Source organism: Neophocaena asiaeorientalis, unplaced genomic scaffold, assembly GCF_003031525.2.
Source record: "Neophocaena asiaeorientalis asiaeorientalis breed wild unplaced genomic scaffold, Neophocaena_asiaeorientalis_V1.1 scaffold308, whole genome shotgun sequence".
Classification (NCBI taxonomy): Eukaryota; Metazoa; Chordata; class Mammalia; order Artiodactyla; family Phocoenidae; genus Neophocaena; species Neophocaena asiaeorientalis.
Genome location: NW_020172768.1, coordinates 1,187,686 through 1,204,742, shown reverse-complemented (window position 1 = coordinate 1,204,742; position 17,057 = coordinate 1,187,686). Strand labels below are relative to the sequence as shown.

Sequence of the window (17,057 nt, the reverse complement as noted above, 5' to 3'; positions counted from 1 at the left end):
AAAAGGAGCAGACTGTTGATACATGCAACAACTGGGATGGACTTAAGGGCATCATGCTTAGTGAAAAAAGCCAATTTCAGAAGTTATATATTGTATAGTTTCATCCGTTGTCTTCCTAATGACCCAACTATAGAGATGAAGAACAGGTTAGTGGTTGCTGCAAGACAGATGAAGGTGGGAGGGGATAGGTGTCACTATAAAGAGGTAGTGTAAGGGGTTCCTTTATGTTAGTGGAAGAGTTCTGTACCATGATGGTGGTAGTTACATGAATCTACACAAGTGATCACATTACATAGATCTACACACACACACACACAAACACACACACACACACACGACAGAAACACATACTGCATATAAAATTGCTCAAAGCTAAATAATGTCTGTAGTTTTGCTATTATACTACAGTTGTCAAAGATGTCACCATGATAGGAAGCTGGGTAGATTTCAGGGGACTCTATCCATTATTTTTGAAATTTCCTGGGAATGTATAATAATTTAAAATTTTTTTTAAACTTAGATTTTTTTTCTCATAAGCATGATCATAAGCTAATACATACATAGGAATTTTAAAGTCATATTTCCTTGTAATAGTAGCTTATTTACAGTGATTTTTCTTATACATTTGATTTTAATCTATTAAAAGCATATTGAATCAGAACAACTCAAGGTAATTAAATTTCCATGGAATAATTTTTATAGTAAATAGTGTTTTATTAAACAATAATCTCTGAAATCAATTAAAAAGATTCTTTGGTTCATGTCTATAAAATTTGCATAAACACTGATTATTTAAAGAGACTCCACTATTATAAAGGGCCATAATAAACTTTTCTGAAATGGTCATATATCTTTATGAACTTAAATTCTTGAAACTAATGTTACCTAGAATTATAATTAGTGAATTTTCAATGACATTAATTATTTGCATCTTTATAAGAGACAGCAGAGGAGCCTTTCTCCTATGCTCTGGGGAATGATGGGAAATTAACATTTACTGTAACAATTAGGGTGTAAACACAGACACATTTCTCCCCTGCAGAGCGTATCATGATGGGAAAGTCCTGGGGGACCCCTATACCTGAATTTCTAATCAGGTCCAAAAGAATTATAAGCCTTAAGCAAATGCTGTGTGCTCTATGACATTGTGGCTCAGATGTGAAGCCTGTGGTTACCCTTCATGGTCTCTTAGTAAATTTATAACCACAAGTTTGATCTAAATCATAGACTGACTGTTGGAACATTCATACTGTGAGATCTATGCTATGACTCTTTTCCAGGGAAGGAAGAAGATTCTGTGACTACATCTGCTCAGCTTTGATATCTCCAAGGCCAGTTCTTCTTTCAGGACAGCGGAGGTAAAACACGTATAAAGGGTCAGCACTGAGTTCCCTCAATGGATGGAGAGTGAGATAACCAAGTTTGTATACTTGCTCATTCCCTCTGTTGCTGAAAAATGAGAAGTATTTATATTGAATAACAAGAAACTCCAAAGTCTGAAGCTCTGACTCTACTGCCTGTATTGTTCGCAGCATACACTCTGTGTTGACTCCATCTTCATTCTGGGAGCAGGAGAACTGTAGCAGTTCCAAGTGACAAATCCAGACAGCAACATCAGAAGAAATTTGTGTTTTCTTTCTAAAATTTTTTTATTGACCTGTATAAACAGAGGAAAGTTGATATATCATAATAAGTATACAGCTTGAAATGTTTTCACAAACTTAATAACTAACTTAATCAGCAGTCAAATTAATTTCTCATTCATGCCATCCTACAAAACCTAGGAAAGCACATCCACCTTCCTTTATTCATTCGCTGTCCAGCTAGGTTAGAGCAGAGGAGGAGAATGTGTGGAAACACTGGAATATATGGTTAAGTATAAAACTTAGGTTACTAAGGTTCACCTCAATACCTGTTATCAATTATTAACTTCCTGGATTCTTATAGTAAAGTATCTGAAAACCTTAGAGACTATGAGAGACTTCCTGGTAGCAGAATATCTGTATGGTCTCTTCCCTGTAGGGATCCTTTCTTTCTTGATGGTCAAAACAGGGGACCTGAGGTACCTAGTAGGGTAATGGAAACATGAGTAGGAACTAGGAAGTGATGAATCAGAGGAATAGGGGGGAGAAATGGGGATACATTCCCACCACTGAAGCCCATCAGCAAGTAGGCTTGTTCCTCAGCTACCCCATCCCTCTATCTTCTAGTAAGATAGAGCAGTTGTTTGTCACATGCAGTTCATGCAATGAAAGACAGTGATTTAAATGTTGAGGGGTGTGTACCTTCAGACCCTATGAAGCAAAGGAGGACTTATGTGATTTCTGCCAGTCTGAGTCTCTTTCTCATAAAGCTCATATAAAAGAGAGTTTGTAAGAACAGAGCTGGGTTCCCTGTTGATGGAGTTTTCTTCTATTCTCACAGATTTCCAAAGTTGAGAATGCTGGCTAGAAATGACTCCTTAGTGCCTGAATTTATTCTTGCTGGATTAACAGACCGTCCAGAGCTCCAGCAGCCCCTCTCTTACCTGTTTCTAATGATCTACATTGTCACCATGGTGGGCAACCTGGGCTCGATCATTCTTATTGGTCTAAATTCTCACCTCCACACCCCCGTGTACTATTTAGTCTTCAACCATCCTTCATTGATCTCTGTTGCTCCTCTGTTTTCACCCCCCAGATGCTGATGAACTTTGTATTCAGGAAGAATATCATCTCCTTTGTTGGGTGCATGACTCAGCTGTTTTTCTTTCTCTTTTTTGTCATCTCTGAGTGCTATATGTTGACCTCAATGGCCTGTGATCGCTATGTGGCCATCTGTACTACAATGCTGTATAAGGTCACCATATCCCATAAGGTCTGTTTGGTGCTGTCTTTGGCTGCGTATGTGATGGGGTTTACTGGAGCCTCTTCCCACACAGGGTGCATGCTTAGATGAACCTTCTGCAGTGTTAATATCAACTATTACTTGTGTGACATCCTCCCACTCCTCCAAGTCTCTTGCACCAGCACTTATGTCAGTGAGGTGGTAGTTCTCATTGTTGTAGGTATTAATATCACAGTACCCAGTTTCACCATCCTAGTTTCTTACATCTTCATCCTTACTAGCATTCTTCATATCAGATCTGCTCAGGGAAGATCAAAAGCCTTCAGCATGTGTAGCTCCCACATCATTGCTCTTTCTCTTTTTTTTTGGTTTAACAGCATTCATATACCTTAAATATTCTTCTCCTGGATCTATGGAGCAGGGAAAAGTTTCTTCTGTTTTTTATACTAATGTGGGACCCATGCTCAGTCCTCTGATTTAGTGTGAGGAACAAAGATTTCAGAGTTGCACTGAGAAAATCCCTGTTTAAAATCCAGAGGAGAAACATGTTCTAATTACAAACAACAATAATGTAAAGATATTCAATTTTTATTGTCTTCCAAGATGATATTTGTTCATAACTGTGTTTCTTCTACAGATTGTGTTATATGTGGTATAATAGACTTGTCTCATCACTTTCCTTATAGCTTGTCTAACTTTTCCTACTTATCTCTTGCACCTTGTACCAGTTTCCTAAATAACTAGTAGCATCTTTATAAGAGGAAAATATGAACTGATTTTTTTCATACCATCTTTGTCTCCTGGGCTATTCCTAATCTGGACAAATATGGTGAGTTTCATAAATACATAAAGTTAAAATTAGAGCTTGCTGTTCTAGACACAGAAGTGCCCAAACACTGCAGAATAATTGTCTTTTAAAACAATATTGTTCCTGGTATAGGAAGAAGAATTCAAAGAAATGTCTTCATTGCAAATTGCATATATAGCTTAAAGTAGGATCAGATCCTTCTGATATTATCATTTTGTTCTATTTTTCATACACTTTTCCTTTTATTATTACTACTTTTCTTGTTCCCTTTGAAAATGGCCAAATCTGTTTTACATGCCACCTGCTTCTGAGAACCTCTATAAGGCAAATGCCTTTAATATTGAAGAGAATACATATAACACCACCATTTATTGCCAAACATGGTATTAAGAGAGGATGATTAGAAGAATAATACATATGTATCTCAGGATCCCAGTAAGCATAATGGGTGGTTTATTATAAAATTTGTGTTTATTACTCTCCAAAATGACACCAGATATTTTGAAAAAAGCACATGGTTTTACTGTCAATTTCGTTTTTTATCACTTTAGGAAAATACTACACATGGTGTTAGGAGAAACATTTTAGCCATGTTTCACTTATCCAGTGAAGTATCATGAAAAAAGTTGTGTATTAATATAGTAAACCATATTCCTAGCAACATTTTTTGAACATACTTAAACTTCGTCTCACCAGTAAGGCAATAAATATATTTACCTAGATGCTTCTCCCTATAATTTCCCTATTTCTCCAATGCTTTTCCCATTCATATATTTAGAGTATCAAATATAGTTGTAGGTCAAAAATATTCTTGTTGAATTGGATTATCTTGTTTGAATAATAACAGTAATAAATTTAATGTTATAAATAATAATTAATAAAATATAGTAATAAATGACAATAACAAAAAATAAGTCAGAAAGAACTTTGGGGTAAAATTTCTTTTGAGGAGTAAAGTGTGGCAACCATAGAGAGGTGCTGCTAACTCCCTTTCAGTAGAGCCACCTGTGGGGAGCATCATTGACTGTCTATAGCCAATACTCCTTTGTATCCACCATAGTGTTCAGGCAGAGTCCATGCTTACTCTAAGATGGCCTCAGCCAATGGCTTAGCATGGTGGATCATACCGGACCTGGCCAATTTCTGTGTAACGTGAATCTCTTCTGATAGGCAGTCTTTGTTTAGGGACTTCCTATCATCCTATTTGAGATTTTTTTGAACTGCACTGTGGTCTGAGGTTTTCCTACCCAATCCTTTCTTCTCTCTCTCCTTTCGTAGGTATCACACTTTCATCCTGGTCTGAAGGCTTTCTCACTGACTCCCACTCATTCCCATTTTATCCTTCACAGGCACTTACCACAATAAATGTCTTGGAAGTCTAATCATTTCTTAGCATCTGTTTCTTGGAGAACTCTAAAATGACATAGAGGACTTAACACTAACTGATTTTAAACCTTAGTTTTAGGATATGGTAATCAAGACAGATTGGTTTTGTTATAAATATAGATAAATCCATGGGACACAATAGAAAATTCAGAGACAGATCCTCACTTATATAGTTGATTGATTTTTAACTGAGCAACTGTGTAAATCCGTAAGTAAAGAAAAATCATTCTAAGCAATTGATGCTGGAAATACTACTCATGAGGAAAACAATGAACTTTGATCTCTACCTCACATCATACACAAAAATTAATTTTAAATAGATCAAAACTATACACATGAAACTTTAACATAAACCTTCTAGAAGAAAACATAGAAAAGTATGTTAGTGTAGGCACAGATTTCTTAAACATATTCTGGAAAGCACTAAATCTAAAAGAGAAAATGAGTTTCATTTAAATTAGAACACTCTGTTTATCAAAAAAATATTTATAGGCAAGACACAGACTGGAAGAATATTTGCAAAACATATATTTGATAAAGGTATTGTATCCAGAATATATAACAAATTAATTAAAATGTATCTCAGTGATAAAAAGATCATATCATATATTGGCAAATGATTTGAAAGACACATCCCAAACGAACATATGTAAATAGCCAGTAAGCACATGGAAATGTGCCTAACTTGGTAAACCCCCTTATGTATAGTGAATAGCTGGACAACAGCTCCTTAACAGCTGTAGTATCCTCCCTCACTTTATTGCCCTGACTTTGCCCCTTGAGTGGCTCAAGCACTTGTCAGGCCTTCTTCTTGGTCTCCCTCCATGTTGGGCCTTGCACCCTCTTGGAGCCTCTATTGCAGAGGTCCAAGCACCAGCTGTGGGGCATCTCCAAACCCTCCATTAATCCAAGCACCAATCCTATAGAGCTTCTCCTCTTAGATTCTAGAATCTGGTTATGCTTCTTATTCTTTCTGTTTGTTCTATCAGTTCTGGGTAGCTATTTTTTATAGGTTATTAGTCTTTATGTTTTCTCTGCTTCATCTTTTGCTCTTTCCTCCTTGCAATGTCTATATATCCAATTATCTTTTTTTTTTTTTTTTTTTTTTTTTTTTGCGGTACGTGGGCCTCTCACTGTTGTGGCCTCTCCCGTTGTGGAGCACAGGCTCCGGACATGCAGGCTCAGCGGCCGTGGCTCACAGGCCCAGCCGCTCCGCGGCATGTGGGATCCTCCCGGACCAGGGCACGGACCTATGTCCCCTGCATTGGCAGGCGGACTCTCAACCACTGCGCCACCAGGGAAGCCCTGAAACAGGGAACACCTTTTATGTGATTTTGTTGGACTGACTTGCCCATCTCACAAGATATATCCTGTCTAATTAGCACATGCCAAACCCTGATGACAGTGATTAGTCAGAAATAGTCATTTGACTACAGTCTTTTCTGCCAAAATTATTTAAACAAACTTTTCTTCTTGCAGTTACTGAATTGGTAAGATTAAATCTAGGGATTCTAGTAGTCCTGTTTTCACTACATGGGGAGAGTTTATCTGAGGTTAAAATGCAGTAGAACCAAGCAGACAAAATGCGTGGAGAGAGACACGCCTCCATGAATTGTTGGCCCTGTCCAGCCAAATAAAAGGCCATGTATATTCATGACTTACCAGTTTCACACACTTTTTGGGATTATGTTGGTTTATGTAGGCAAAATATAGTTGCAGGCATGACACATGCCTTGTAGTCTGAATGTGATATCCAATTTCCCAGCACACTCTGCTGGCAGTATGAGTCAGTAAAATGCCTGGCTTGGTTTGTGAATCAGGTTGACTTTATATTCTTTTGATCAACATGGCAAAAATGATCATTTAAAATTATTAAAATCACAACTCATGTAAAACTAAAATGATTAAAAATTCAATTGTAGTGTTTTAAAAATAATTATAGAATTTGAAGTAAAAATTATTTCAATATATCAAGCGTTTTTAAAACACCTTTAGGATATTTGGAAGTATTATGTCCATAACTTGATGAATTTCTTGAAGATATGGGTAGATATGGCTTTATTATCCTTCTGTATATGCTGCATAAATACAATTTTAATTGGGAAAAATATTTGTTTTCTTCATGCGGAATCCCCAGATGAATTCACATTAAAGGCATTGAGCCTAGAGTATATCCTAGACAGATGCTCTTGGAAGGGTAAGAATAGAATGTGTCTGACGTGATGGCATATACCGTACTTTGGCCAGCGTCAAGAATGGTCAGCCAAGTGAGGCACTCACTGCTCTATTTCAACAGCCCGACCAAAAAGGCACTCCACCACCTGCTTACCAGCTACAGCAGCCACACGCAGAGGGTTCAGTGCCTGTGGTGGACCAGAGTCCCACAGGGATGCTGGGGGAGTCTGTTTCAGGTGCCCAGGAGCACAGTGCTTGGCCTGTGGTGGATGCCAGGCAAGGAGTCCTGATGTTCGCAGCTCCAGGCAGATGCCCTAGTCTCTGGCTCCCCATTTCATGTACTTCTGTCCATCTCCAGCCAATTTATCCTTTTCGTGGCATCTAAACTAGTTGAAGTGTGATTGCTCTAAGAATGCACAAGCCTTCTGCAAATTGGGTTTCTCTGTTATTTTGAAATATTTGAAATGAAAAAGCGAAATTAGTTCCAAATTTGTTGAACATTAAATTTGTCAGTAAAAAAAAAATAACTCACATTATTTAAATATGATTTCAATGGCAAAGTTTTAAATGGTGGTAAGAATGATCTAAACTCTACCACTGTGCATACAAAATTTCTCATTGATGATGATTATAAAAGAAATTGGAGATATAGTCATTAAAAATTCTTGCTCAAGAATTGCAAATAACTATTTCAAGCACAAAGCCTGTTAACAAAGAAATTACATTCCAGAAGCAAGTACCAATTTTCATTTAGAATTATGAGTATATTTTATTTGGGAATGTTATTTAATAAAAAATGATAAATCTCATTTAAGAGATATTTTTGATGTTTGAATAATTTACATTATTATAGTAGGTAATGAATATACCAACTTTTCTGATTTTACCATCAAATATATCCTGAAAACTTCATAATACATACATTTTCAATTTAATAAATAATGCAAAATTTATGTAATCACAAACCAGTTCATAAAATAGAATATTTTATTCAGTATTTTTAGCTGTTTTGAGTGGGTGGTAGACCCAATAGCCTAGCCCAACAATACCAGAAATGACAGTTGTTAAATAGCTTATTTAGTCAACTTTGTTCTCAAATTAGATTAGGTGGTAAGGGGGCATTCACTGTATAGTGATACTTTAGGTGGATGTCTTCAGCTGTTATGTCTTCAAATATTTTTCTACCACTCCTCCTCTCTGCTGTCTGGGACTCCAATTACATATGAGGTTACTCCAATTACATAATACGATGTCTTAGGGCTCACTGATGCTCTGTTCATTCTTTTCTAGGCTTTTTTTGTTGTCTCTGGATATCATCTTGGTTACTTTCTATTGCTGTTCTTTAAGTTCACTCATCGTTTCTTCTGATGTGGTGTTAACTCCATTCAACACATTTATTTTTACATAAATTTTTTAGAATTATTTTAGATTTATAGAAGAATTGTTAATATAATACAGAGAGTTACTATATACTTCATATCTTGTTCCTCTTGCTATCTTACATTAGTGTGTTACATATGTCACAGTTAGTGAACCAATATTGAGAATTATTGTTAAAGTCCATACTTTATCCAGATTTTCTTAGTTTTTACCTAATGTCCCTTTTCGATCCTAGGATCCCATTCGGGATACCACATTGCGTTGATTAGTCATGTCTCATTGGGTTCCTCTTGGCTGTCACATTTTCTCAGACTTCCCATGTTTTGGATAACTTTGACAGTTTTGAAGAGTATTAGTCAGGTATTTTGTAGAATATCCCTCAATTGGGATTTCTAATGTTTTTCTCATGATTATTTTTGGATTCCGTATTTTTTTGGATTTGGTGTATTTTTCATTTCACACGTTGTATTTTTCAGATCAAGGAAGTCAATATGGGCCTTGTCATGCCTTGACATTTTTTTTCTTGAATATATAGAATATATTAATAACAGCTCTTTTTTTTTCTTGTCTGCTGATTTTAAAATATGTTATTTTCAGTATGTTTCTACAGATTGAGGTTTTTCCTCACTGTGGATTGAATTTTCCTGCTTTTTGCATGCCAAATTTTAAGCTAGTTTTTAGTTGGATTTCCTGTTATTTTAAACATGAAATGTTGCCATATTTTTAAACTGAAATTACTCATTTGTAAATTTTTTATAAGAAAGATAAAAAGAGATTGAAGCTTGGCTGTCACTATTGGTGATAGAAACACAAACACACTGTAATAATTGGCAGGGCTCATGGAGCACAAGCTTAAATGGGAAGTGATTAATGTCCCAGTTGTATCTGATTATTTTTTTTCTCGGTTTTCTTTCTTTATGTCAACTTCATTGAATTTCCCCAGGTTGGAGACATGGATTCAATATAAGTCAGAATATTCTTTATGGAAACACCCAAGCCCAATCCTGTGTAAGACTACTGACCCATCTGATCCAGTATTAAGACTCTAAGGTTGGTATGGAAAGGTGTGGATTGGCCTACCCATACTGATAGTAGATATTAGAGATGTGTTACAAAAACACAGACTAGTTTTCCATAGTAAGTCCTGAGAGATCTACTGAATAGTTTAAACTATTGAGCTGTATAAATTTTTACACAAATAAATTTTCCTTATAAAGTTTTATAAAAACATTTCAAATTATATTTTATGAGGTCTAGTTTACATATAGTAAAATATACAAATATGAGGTCTACAGCTTGATGACTTTTTACCTAAGTATAAATTCATTTAATCACCACCCAGAAAAAGATACAGAACATTTCCATGACCCCAGAAATTTCCCTTATGTCACTTTCTAGTCAATAGACAAATCCCATACACCAGTTGAGGTAACCATTGCTCTCATTTCTATCACTTTAATTTTGCCTGTTATTTAAAATCTTATAAATAAAGTCATACTGTTTATACTCTTTTGAGTCTTCCATCTTCATTCAACATAATGATTTTTGTATTTCAACCGTATTGGTGCATGTATCAGAACATTGTTTTATGAGAAATATCTCACTGAATGTATTTTCTACAATTTTCTTATCTATTCTCTTATTGATGGAAATTTGGCTATTGAAATAAAACCTCAGTGAACATTCTTGTACAAGTATTTTTTCTGACTTATGCACTAACTTCTCTGTATATGTGATAGCCGTGGAATATCTGGATCAGATGCTACATATGGTGCAACTTTATTAGAAAATACCAGTTTGTTTTCCAAAGTACCTATATAAGTTTACTCTTCTAACAGCAGTGTATGAAAGTTCCAGGTGTTCCACATCCACATGTTCACTTGGTATAGACAGTAATTTTAGCCATTCTAGTGTGTATGCAGTGGTATCTCATTATAATATTAATTTGCATTTTCCTTAGGACAAAGGATGTTGAGATACATTTTTTCAAATTTATTAATATTTGAGCCTGTATTGCTTCTTGGAATGATAACTTTAAACCATTTTTAAATACATATTGGAAAAAAAGAAATACAACTGTCTGTGTTCTCAGATGACATGATTGTCTCTGTAGACAGTCCCTCAAAATTGACAGCAACAACTACAAAACAAACAAATGAATAAAAAACCTCTTGGAACTAATAAGTAGCTAGAGGAGAGTCACAGGATACAAAGTTAACATACAAAGGTTAATAGCTTTCCTATATACCAAGCACTGGATGATTGGAATTTGTAATGAAAAACTCAATACTATTCATATTGTCACCCCACCCCTACCCTCCAAAAAGAAGAAGTACTTAGTTATAAGTCTAACAAAATATATTAAGGATCTATATGTGGAAAACTACAAAACTCTAATAAAAGTAATAAAAAATCTGAATAAATGGAAAGATACTCCATGTTTGTGGATTAGAAGACTCAATTATGTTAAGATGTCAATTCTTCTTAACTTCATCTGTATCGTCAATGTGATCCCAATCAAAATCCCAGCAAGTTTTTGTGGATATCAACAAACTGATTCTAAAGTTTATATGGAAAGGGAAAAGACCCTAAATATCAAATACAATACTGAAGGAGAACAAAGTTGTAGGACAGATACTGTCCAACTTCAGGACTCACTATAAAACTACAGTAATCAAGTCAGTGTGGTAGTGATGAAAGAAAAGACAATGGATCAGAAGAGAGAACCTGATGTTGACCGACAAAATATAGTCAACTGATCTTTGACAAAAGAGCAAAGGCAATCAATGGAATAATGGTAGTCTTCTTCACAAATGATTCTAGAAAAATCAGATGCCCATTTGCAAAAACATGAGTTTAGACACAGACTTTACACCTTTCAAAAACAAAACAGGGCTTCCCTGGTGGCGCAGTGGTTGAGAATCTGCCTGCCAATACAGGGGACATGGACTCGAGCCTTGGTCTGGGACGATCCCACAGGCCGCGGAGCAACTAGGCCCGTGAGCCACAACTACTGAGCCTGTGCTTCTGGAGCCTGAGCCCCGCAACAAGAGAGGCCGCAATAGTGAGAGGCCCACGAACCGCGATGAAGAGTGGCCCCCGCTTGCTGCAACTAGAGAAAGCCCTCGCACAGAAACGAAGACCCAACACAGCCAAAAATAAAAATTAATTAATTAATTTTTTAAAAAAAAGAGTAGAGGCTTCTTCCTTCAGCTCTACCATGCTGTTTATCCATTGAACTTCCAGTCAGAAGACCTGGGTTTACCTCAGGTTCTGTCACTAACAGTCAAATCTTGCATGGATCACTTCACTTCTACTGACTTTTGTTTAAAAACAAACAAACAAACAAAAAAAAAACCAGAATCAGGACCAGAATCTAGGACCCCACCCAAGATCTGCTGAATTAGATTTTGCCTTCCCATTTTCTTCCTGACACTTGCAGATTTAACTTTCTTTCCATTATATATTTACATTTAAAAATATATTATTAGCCAGTGATTCCAGATGCTTGCAGCAGCTTAGCTCAGTGTGACATAATACTGCAAATTAAAATTCTATTTAGTTAAAAAAGGTTTACATTTTTTGCATCTTTATGATAATATAGTATGGTATAAAACTTAAATTACCACTGACATTGATAAATTAGAACATATTGGGCTTGAGTTACTTAAAAAGGAGCCAAGAATTAACAAAAGATACCATGGTATATCTCAGTGAAAAGGATCAGGCTACTGTGACCATCATGTAGGTAGAAGAAAGGAGGGTAATAGGTAGTTTTGCAATGTAAGAATAAGCTCAGAGTATCTCTACACTCATTCTCTGCCTGTATTTAAACTGGTTGTATTAAAAGTGAAAGAATGACCTTTAATTCTAATTTAGTACCTTGCTATAAACTTTTCTTGTAATGTGATTTGATGTAATATAAACTTAAAGGGAGTGTTTCTGGTTCTTGCATCACCTAAATAAGAGTTCTTAACATTTCCAGGAAATAAAATAGTTTTAATGAATCTCTAAGGTCCTCATCAAGGCTAAGCCCAAGAATGTCTGTCTTGTGAGACACATTTCAAGTTTGCCCTAAGGAATTTTTAGTCCCCTTGTAATTTCTAAGGGTCTGATGATAATAATTGGGACTCATTTTTGTAATGATTAGGTTTTCAACTATCCTACGTGTAAAACCCATATGAGGGATTTCCCACATGTATTTCTTGCCTCTCTGCTCTTTTTCTTTTTATTCTTTCTCATTGAGTTCACCTGATTCCATGGCTTTAACCTCTGTGGAAATGGTCCCCAAATCTTTTTCTCAGATTCTGGTCTTCCTCTTGAGCATTATTTAGCCTTATTTAGGTTGTATACTTCTACTTCTTGTCCAGCTGGCAACTAAAGATCACCATGTTCAAAGCTGAATGCCTATTGTTTATGAATATTTCCATTCTTTCTGAATTCTCTCTGTAGTTAACACCATAATTTAACTAAGCACCTAGGCTAATATCTTTGGGATTTTGTTTGGTCTACTTCTATCCCCTTTGTGAGAAGTTCTGATGACTCTTTCCTTTCAGTGTCTTTTGCATGTGTTTGTTTCTTGGAATTGCTCACAGTAGCACTGTTAATTCAGGGCATTTTTATCATTCATTGACTATTGTAATTGCCTCTTGCGAGTCACCTTGCCTCCGGTCTCTCTTATGCCAGTCCATTCTGCCAGCCATTGCCATATTACTCTTTCTAAGCTTGCACTTAGATTAGTTCAATCCTGTGTCAGAAAAGAAGTAAAAATGTCGAATGGTTCCTAATGGCCTCTCATAGTGAGCTGACCTTGATTTTGGCATTTGAAAACTTCCTGTATTGACCCAAATCTGCCTTTTGATCTGAGTCTAGGCAGTCAGGGAGAGACATTGAGACCTTTCTGAGAGTCTGTGGAAGTCCTCTTTGTGACATTCAGGGAGGATGGAAATTATATTCTTTTCTCTGAGCTTAGCAACTTTGATCTGAGTCTGTGTTGCATTCAGCAGGGACCTTTCTGAGAGCTTGTGGAAGTCTGACAGTCTGGGAGGATGGAAGTTACTTTATTTCTCTGAGCTCAGTTAATCCAGCAGGATTGAGGTCCCCATGTAAAAGGGTGAGTGTTGAATTTTATCTGTCATGTTACTCTTCCAAACCTCATCTCAGAAAGCCAAGGACTCCCTGAAATGACACACCTTCTCTCTGCTGAGACAATCATTGATCATTCGGTGGGCCTGGTAAGCTATCAAAGCAGAAGTGGAGCAGAGATGCTGTAGTCATGAGTGGTCACAGGGTTACTGAATCTTATCCCTGTAGAACTTGCCCGTTAGTGTTTTTGATATATACTATCTTTAAAAATTCCCTCAGCCTTTACACAAAGGAGAAAACAAAGGCACACAGAGGGTTGGCTTGGGTTCATTCTCCTATTCTGGGTCTCAACCTCATTATAGTGGGATTGGGTGGAGAGAGCTGGGTACTCATTTTAGTGTTACCCTTTGTCCTGTTCCCACAGATATGTCCTAGGGAAGAATGGCCCCAGGGAACGACTCTTCAGTGACTGAGTTTATCCTGCTGGGTCTAACACAACAGCCAGAACTCCGGCTGCCTGTCTTTTTCGTTTTCCTAGGAATATATCTGGTCACCGTGGTGGGGAACATTGGCTTGATTATTCTGATTGGTCTGAACCCTCACCTGCACACTCCCATGTACTACTTTCTCTTCAACTTTTCCTTCATTGATCTCTGCTGCTCCTCTGTCATCACCCCTAAAATACTGATGAGTTTTGTAAACCAAAACGTCATCTCTTAAGCAGAGTGCATGGTTCAGCTTTGTTTCTTCTCCTTCTTTGTTATTGAAAAGTGCTGTATTTTGACATCAATGGCCTATGATCCATATGTGGCTTTCTGTAAGCCCCTGCTTTACAAGGTCTCCATGTCCCATCAGGTCTGCCTCACGCAGATGGTGGGTGCATACGCGATGGGGCTTGTGGGTACCATGGCCCACACTGGGTGTATGCTGAGACTCTCCTTCTGTGACGGTAACATCATCGATCATTACACGTGTGACATTCCTCCTCTCCTCCAGCTCTCCTGCGCATGCACCTACATCAATGAGCTGGTGGTTTTCGTTGTGGTGGGTGTCAATGTCATAGTGCCCAGTCTCACCAACTCCATTTATTATACCTTGATCCTCTCCAACATCCTCTGCATCTGTTCTACAGCGGGTGGGTTCAAAGCCTTCAGTACCTGCAGCTCTCACATAATTCTGGTTTCTCTTTTCTTTGGATCATCAGCATTCATGTAACTGAAGCCTTTTCCTGCTGTGTCTCTGAATCGAGATAAAGTATCCACAGTTTTTCACACCATTGTGGGGCCAATGATGAATCTTTTCATTTACAATATGAGGAACAAAGATGTCCAAGTTGCACTGAGTAAGACTTTGCATAAAAGGGTGTTCTGAATGAAATCTGTGTTAGTTATTGATGCCAAATCCTCATAAGGGCAAACAACATATAAAGCTATGGAGATAATAGTAAGAAATCAAAAAAAGAAATGTAAATGATTTAAAAGTGTAAATTAACTTAGTTATATAAATCACTTCTCAAGAAAATGTAAGGAAGAGGAGGATCAGCCGTTCACTCTCACCTTCTGATATTCCAATTATGCATATTTTTTCACTTTTGAAGTTGTTTCAGAGTTTTTGAATGTTCTGTTTTTCACTCTTTTTCTCTTTGGATTTGATTTAGGGAAGTTTCAATTGACTGATCTTCAAGCCACTGGTTCTTTTTCTAAACTGTTGGGTTTTGATGAGCACATAGAAGGAATGCTTCATCTATGTTACTGTGCCTTTTATTTGTAGCATTTTCTTTTGATAGTTTTTGTTAGGGTTTCCATCTGTTTACCCATCGATTCTTACACGTTGTCTACTTTTCCCTTAGAGTCCTTAACATGTTCATTATAGACATTTTAATTTCCTGTTCAATAACTTCTACATCTCATTCTTATCTGAGTCTGGTTCTGTGGCTTGCATTACCTCTTAAGACTGTTTCTTTGTCTTGTAATATTTTGTTGAAAGATAATGTGCTGTCTCAGGTACTAACCACTTAGTTAATGGCTATTAGGGTGAGAATTTTTGGTATCCTGGCTAGGATTTTGGCTATGTTTAATTCTGTAGTGTCTGTGGTTGCCAGAGTTATTTGCATGGATATATGTTAATATAAATGTTTCAGACCTTACATGAAATTTCTAAAAATCTTATATGTTCTGGTATAATGTTATAAGTCATAATTCTAGTTATTACTTTAAAATGTATATCTCAGAAATAACTAAATTTCCTTGTCAATTGCATTATTATGAACTTTCATCAAATCTTTAACCATGGTCATTTTTAAGTCTTTTGTCATTTACAGACAGTTCTGGGTGTACTCTGATGCTTTCGCAAAAATGTTCCTATAAAAGGGTTTCATCTTCAAGGAATTCATGGAAAAGACTCTGACAAGTACAGGTTTTTGGTAACTGACTATACTGCTGAACTGAATGAATAAGCATTTTCAGAACTCTAATGGAAAACTGATGAATTCATAAAAGTGCTAACAAAAGATCGAGATAAAAAAATTAATTACATGGGACTGAGTGAACTGCTGAGGATGATTACAATTTTTGTGACTTTCTGTTTGTATAAAAGAAAATCCCACAAGGACTCAGAGGCAAAAAATATACAAATCAATTTTCACTGCAAAGTAAAGGAGCTGTTACAGTGGAGGATCACTGGACTGAATGTCAATATTATGACGTAGTATGAGTGTGTTTCGTGTTTGGTAATTGCAATCATTGTTTGCATCCATTTACAATACTTGGTGTCAGTTTATTTATCTCTTGTAAAAATAAAATACAGTGTGGGGAAAAAATTTTTTTGTCAAAATATATGTACTGTACAAGTTTACATGTCGTAATAAGTATACAGCTTGATATATATTCACTAACAACAGATAATTTAATCAGCACCCAAATTAATTTATTTCGCTTTCATGCCATCCTACAAAACCTGGGAAAGCACATCCACCTTCCTTTATTCATTCTATGTTCAGCTAGGATGGAATAGAGGAGGAGAATATGTGGAAACAATGCAGTATATGGTTAAGTATAAAGTTTAGGCCACCAAGGCTCTCCTCCATACCTGTTATCAATTGTTGACTTCATGGAATCTTGTAGTAAAGTACCTGAAAATCCGAGAGACTCTTAGCAACTCCCTTCTAGGAAGGAGAATATGGTTATGGTCTCTGCCCTGTGGGAATTCTCTCTTTCTTGAAGGTCATCACAGGGGAACTGAGATAACTCGTAGAGTGATGGAAACATGAGTAGGAACTAAAAAGTGACTGGTCAGATGAATAGGATGGAGAGATGGGGATACAACCCCACCACCAAAGCCCATCAACAGGTAGGCTTGTTCCTCAGCTACCCCATCCCTCTGTCTTCTAGTAAAGATA

At 36.6% G+C, this 17,057-nt stretch overlaps 2 pseudogenes; both read left to right on the top strand.

Annotated features, from left to right (window-relative positions):
• Positions 1-2,440: 2,440 nt before the first annotated feature.
• On the top strand, positions 2,441-3,380 carry LOC112396863 (olfactory receptor 8B3-like; annotated as a pseudogene).
• A 10,706-nt stretch (positions 3,381-14,086) lies between these two features.
• LOC112396852 (olfactory receptor 147-like) lies at positions 14,087-15,031 on the top strand (annotated as a pseudogene).
• Positions 15,032-17,057: the final 2,026 nt, after the last annotated feature.